General features: G+C 42.6%; 1 long non-coding RNA gene across 1 annotated transcript; it reads right to left on the reverse strand.

Moving 5' to 3' along the window:
- Window positions 1-3,557: 3,557 nt before the first annotated feature.
- LOC141947944 (uncharacterized) lies at window positions 3,558-4,644 on the reverse strand. Its single transcript, XR_012630310.1, has 2 exons — window positions 4,556-4,644; window positions 3,558-3,980 (listed from the first exon to the last, which is right to left on the reverse strand). It is a non-coding gene; the product is annotated as an uncharacterized LOC141947944 (long non-coding RNA).
- Window positions 4,645-6,373: the final 1,729 nt, after the last annotated feature.

A 6,373-nucleotide genomic window follows, 5' to 3' on the forward strand; every position in this document is an offset into this window, starting at 1 on the left:
AACTGTGTAAGAATTTCCTGTCTTTGAGGCCTTTGCAAGCCCTGCTTCTTTAGACTAGCAGACTCAGGACCTGGAGTTCTTTCTTTTTTCTTTTCTCACATTTTTGCCATTCAATTATTGCACCTTTTTTCTACTACCATGTGGGAACAAAAGTAAAATAAAGTGAAAATTTGTAATTATCACATCCGTCTGGTTGCTGGAGCTGTATGAAAAACAGTAGATTTTAGAATCTTGTGACAAAATGGTGGCAGCTGTCAGCACTTTTCAACTTTTGAGGTCTCCAGCCAATTTGCTATCTCAGAAAAGAGTAGATCAGCCATGCAAGTGTTCTTCTGGAGGGAGACAGAAGAGAAGATAATGTTTTGGGGCTTTGTAATAAATGTTGAAGAAGAAAAAGTGAGGGAATAAGGTAGAGAAGCTAAACCACAACCAAATTTCAAAGTATGTCCCCTCTCTATGGGTGCTGTGTTCTCCAGCGCCACCGAACTGCAGCAAGGTCAGTGTGTCCTGAGGGGGCCTTTGCAGAGGCGAAGGCTATTAAAGAGCTTTGTGTGCAGTTAGGAGAGGGCATCAGAGCTGATTTTGAGTTTCACTGCTGAAATCTAGAAAGTGAATCATGGGTAGAGTTTGCTTGGAATCCTCTGACAACATGTTTTCTTCATTGGAAGACAATGATTAGCTGAAAACAAACAACCTCTGTTTCATCTAAATGAGTAAATTCCCACTGAAATACAGGCTGAATTCCCCTGGATCTGTGCCTGGTTGCTAGTATGACTGGCAGAAAGCCAGGCAGGCACAGAGGGTCTGCAGCTCCCAAGTAGCTCTGCCGTGCTCACCTGGGGCTCCCAGAGCTTCCACGCTCCCAACTGCACATCCAGAGGACCAAGCAGATTTGGGAGTCCTGCACCTCACAGCATAGGTTAGGGTTCCAAAGTTCTCCCTTTCTGCAGGAAAGGCAGTTCACTGATACCAGATGCTGTGGAGCCCAAAAAATAACTTCCAGTGTTTCCAAACTGTTCATCAGTATGAAAAGCTTCTCGTATCATGGTTGTTGGATTGCTCCTTGTTCACACGTTGTCCTCCAGCAGAGAGAAGTTGTCTGGTTGATTTGAACCATCACGCCTTGCTGGGAAAAAGGTCTTTCCTTCACCAGGATGTACTAGGCACAGGTACTTTGCAAAGATGGACTTAATCCTATGGATGGCTCAGCTCCAGATGCAGAACATCTCCTTTAGAGAAGGAGTAGTACTGTTGTTGGCAGCACCTAGATAACCTATTGTCACAGGCAGCACAAGTTCTTAGGAGGGCCATGAGGGTCCCGAGGCACTCCTATCACATTTTCTTTAGGATAAGGAAAATTTGAAGAAGCCAAGCCTTTACTACTTAAGGATGTTGAGGGCAGCTGAATTCCGAGCCAGCTCACTACAGGAGCAGGGCAGCGCTGCTGATAGGATGGTTACCTGGAGAAAAGCCTGGCAGTGAGCAAGAAGACCGTTATGCAGGATGACCTCCTATTCCTGATCTTCCCTGAAGCTCTTGGACATATCGGAGGAGCAAATACCAATTTAGTGAATTCACTGTACATTAAGTAAAACCTAGCAGGAAAGCAGTGACTACTATAACAGAGTACCAGGGGATGCTTTCCCTTGTTTTGGTGAAGACGCGCACATTTATACAAACTGCTCTCTGGGAGCCATCTTTGTTGACTGGAGGGGATCTCAGTAGCATCACCATGAGCTTGAAAAAGGCTCTTAAAGATGACATTTATCCTAAGATCTTAGGTAGGTTGTCATCCATTGGAAAGCCAAAGCTATCCCCTTATATTTATACTCTTCCCAGTGTTAATTTTCATCTGCTCTTACAAGGTTAAAGCAAAATTTACAAAATTTGTTCTTCATTGCTGTTAAAATGCTCAACATATTTAAAACACTTTGAATTCCCATGCTGAAAGGTATTGTGAAAGCAGTGTTCATATTTATTATTAGAATGAGGTTAACAAGCAAGCTTGCCTGTAGAGACATCTGGCAACAAACCCATCTGAACTGAGCGGAGGCCACTTACTAATAAGGTTTCTAAGTAGGGAAAGGGACAGGGTGTTCTCAAAGATCCTGTAGCTGGAATTAAAACAGGGAGATTGAGCTTATCTGTATGATTTGCACGTCTCACTTTAGGACCCTTTCCGGATGTTACTACACTATAGCTGAAATCAAATAGTCATCTAACACTGGTTTCAACTTATAGAGCTAAAAATGAACTGCCTATAGACAGTCCAGAAGCATTCTGGGAAGGCATTGCCAGCAGCCAGAATATTTCTTTCCGTTCAGAGTGGATAATCAGAATCGGTTTCTCCTGCTTGCTCTCGGAGTTACTCTGTTCTCTCGATATAAGCTGTTTCGGGTGAGCTAAGCACATATGAGCCAACAGACAGCAAAGGAAGTTTGTTGGAGACATAAAGAGTTTTTTCCTCCCTTATTTTAAAGGCAGAAAGGAGAAGGAAAATACAAGGGGGGCAGCTGAGGAGGGGAGGCAAAGATTTGCAGACAGAGTAACAATGATTTGGTGCAGAAAAAGGTGGGTGTACCCCACTTTTTTTTTTTTAGGTGGATGCCTGACACAATCTACATGTGCATGAGGTGTGATGGGGGTCACTAGAACTTAGAGTCCGGGGATGACCCAAACTTGTAATAGGTACCTTTTAAAGATACTGAATGTGGAAAAAATGCAGGGTGGCCAGTGGGAAGGAAAACACAGGGTGCTTAACTGACCTGTGCTCAGGAACCAAATAATCTTCACTCTCAAAGTTTAACAGACCTGGTACATGGAATTGCAAATTTGTTAGAAAATATTTTAATTACTCCATCAAGTTAAAGGCAGTACTATATAATTAGAGAATTAGGAAATGTAGTACCTACACTTAAGATGGAAGGAGGAAGCAATCTGGAAAATTCTAAACCTATCAATCAGACCGCAATAGTGTATAGGGCTATCAGAACAATTTTTGAAGGAAATTATAATTAAAGACAAGGAAGTAATGGAAAAATGGGATAAAATACAAGTGTTTACCAAGGATAAATTATGTCTGACTAACCTCATGGTTATCTTATCAAAGATAACTGATCTGGATAAAGGAGATGTGATAGATCACATCTGTCTAGACTTCAGTGAAACAATAAAGGTATAAGGTTATGATGGGGAATTTTTAGCAGAGCTGGAGAAGTTGGGAATTACCACAATAGTGAAGAAATGGAAAGGGAGCAGGCTAGAGGGGAGGTGACCATGGGTAATGTTAAAAAAGGATGGAGGGAAGTTACCAGTACAGTTCTTCAAATAAAAGCTTGATGCCTATCTTAATAGCTTCATGAATAACATGTTTAAAAGTATCCCAGTGAAATCTGGTGATGACACAAAGATGGGAAAAATTGTCAATGCAGAGGAGAAACAGGAAATGAAATGAGAATGAAGTGGTCTATCAGGCTGGTCCTTATAGAGAAGCTATAATTTAAAATGTTAAAATAACCTTTTCTTATTATGCCTAAAAAGATGAGGCCAAGAGGGGATACAGTTGTTCTGGCACACAGAACCAGGGTGTTAAAACCTGTTTAAGTTGAGGATCAACTTTGGCACAGAAAGGGCATGAACTGGTCAATAATATTGTTATATTCTACTAAAAATATATCTTTAGCCTTGGGAATTGGAGACGTTTTCAAGCTTTCAGAAGAGTGCAGTTCTGGTGTGACTATTCAGGAGGAGTAAATCATCAGTTTCTGAGAGGACATTTGATCATTTTATGAAAGGATTTTCTCTGATGCATGAGGACTGTTCTTGTCCAGTTGTCCATATTGTCTGTCCTTGCCTCCCCTCCTAGGGAGACTGAAATTCTGAGAAACTTTAGGTCACAGCGGGTCTGGAAACATTCTTCCATTTACTGGGGTGTGTTGGTTCATTTCTGACATTGTAGATATGAGTCACATGCGATGTGTCTGCAAGGAATGACAATCTGGTAAATAGAGCCCTGGGACATAGGGAATCTGGGTTTCATTCCCATCCTATTCCAACTTTTTTGCATGCTCGCAGATAACCCACTAAGGATCTAAGCAGTGGAATTAGAATTTTAGTGAACTGAAGGTTGACTTCTGAGCCCACTGCCCTCTGTGAGTGGTCACCTAACATAAGGAAGCAGTTAAACCGTGCTTTCTCATTTGATCTGAAAGTACCTGAGATACCCAACGCTCTCTCTAAATATGCTCCCATCAGAACACGTCGTGCTCATTTTCCATCTCTGCTCAGTCACACATTAAGTATTTGTCAATGTTCTTCCACTAACTGTCCCAGGGGAGTTTCAGCTAACATGCTGTTAGAAAAGTTTCTCATTTGCAAGCTGGAGGGGAGGAGAGAGCAGAAGAGCCCTCGGCATTGGACACCACAGTAGGGTGGGCACTCCCTGCTTTGAACCATTGGCACATCTTCTTCACAAGAAACTGAAAGAATAATGCTAAAGCCTGATTTGGAAGAGCTCCAGCATCCTGGGTCTCTGCCCAGCCATGAAGGCACTCACCTGGGATAGGTAGAGTGTCTTCTCAGCAAAGGATAAACTCATTTTGCAGGGAAGATATCTCACTTCATTCTTGTGCAGAACAAAAAAAAGTTGCTGAAACCTCACTTTTTTGATTTTTTGAATTTCCATCAACTTTACCTGAGGTCCCCCGGGAGGTCCTCCTCCCTACTGAGAATTAATAGCATCTGTGAGGGCTGCCCCCCAAGCCAGTAAGTATAACAGGGGAAGCAACTTGCTTTGGTCTCCGCCTGACAGTTCAGGGAGGCTGAAGGAAGCAGCTGTTCTAGTTGTGGCTTTTCCTTTTGCTCCCTGTGCTGGAAACAGAGAGCCTGTGATTTCCTCCGAGTCCAGCGAAACGCTGGCTTTCAGTGACAAACCCTGCAAAGAACAGCCAGTTCGTGGAATGTTTTTGCAGCTGTCAGCTTTAACCCAGAGCAAATGACAGTGGAGCAGCTGCAGCCTCTTGGTCCTGGGACTACCCAAACCCCAGCATCCTCTCCTCTTCCAAAGCAGAAGGCTTGCATGGGCTTCACTCGTTGCTCTGACTGCACAACCTGTCTGATTTGCCTTGGCATTTTGAGCATCCTGCTGTGTTGCAGCACATATGGCCCCTGCACGGCTCCACAGGCAGTGCAGGTCCTTATCTCACATCCTCAGAGTGGATATGCAGTGAGTGCTCTTCCACTTGTCCTTTGATCAGTGTCATCATGATGGTCGTGGTTATTGTGGCTGGTCACAAAGCAGCTTGCTGCCCCCTTTAAAGGCTTCCAGTCTCTTTCAGGTCAACCCAGTTATTTGGGATTATGTGCTGAGGTCTAGTTTTCTCTATGAAGCATTGCACAGTGTAAACACTTAGATTTACAAATGGTGATGCACACAGTGGCTGGCAAAGGCTCCCAGCAGCCTTGTGATATGTTAACCTGCTTCTGTAGCTGGAGAACAGCAAGACCAGAATGGGATTCATTGGGTGCTCAGCCAAGTGCAGTATAAAATGTTTACATGGATACGTTGGTACTAAGCTGAGAAGAAATATCAGGCTTTATGAGACCAATTATGCTTCTCTAACCGTGAGGCTACTTTGCAAGCCCTAAATGCATGGGGAATTTCAAGGCAGGCCCTGGAAATAAATCGAGGGAATATCCTCTAGATCTTGATTATTAATTGACTGTTCTTCCTAAATACTTAAGCCCAATGACCATTTAAAGTCACTGATTATTCCTGCTTGAGTGCCTATAAGCTCGCCTAAGATGTGATTCAGGACCCCAAGAGAAGACAGGTAAAATTGACAAAAGCAAATACCTTTTTGTATGAGTACTAAACACTGTAGCAAAGGTAGAACATCAGTGAAGCCCATACATGCATTTCAGAGCACAAATTCTGAGAGAATAACATTATGCAACATAATTCTGTCCTCCTAGAGCCAGGAATATTCATGCATTCTCTGAGTCAGGATTAAGGAAGGGTACCTGAAACCTCATAGCAAACTCTGCAAAACATCCTTCTTTATAGATCTTTGTCCTGGATTATTCTATTTTATTTTATTTTATTTTATTTATTTTATTTTATTTTATTTTTTCTCTTTTCTTTTTTTCTTTCCTCATAGATTTCTGTATATCAAGATAAATCAGCAGCAAGTGCAGCCTTTTTTTCACCCATCTAGTCTTTGCCATTCATGACCCCTCCTGGTAAAATCACAGTTATATAACTGTATCCAGATCAGAGGACTCAGGCTGCTGCGGCGCACTTTAACCAGTTGTCTCATAATGATGATGTCCTGGTTTTGGCTGGGATAATTTTATTCCTAGTAGCTGGTACGGT

This window comes from Strix uralensis, chromosome 10 (genome assembly GCF_047716275.1).
Source record: "Strix uralensis isolate ZFMK-TIS-50842 chromosome 10, bStrUra1, whole genome shotgun sequence".
Classification (NCBI taxonomy): Eukaryota; Metazoa; Chordata; class Aves; order Strigiformes; family Strigidae; genus Strix; species Strix uralensis.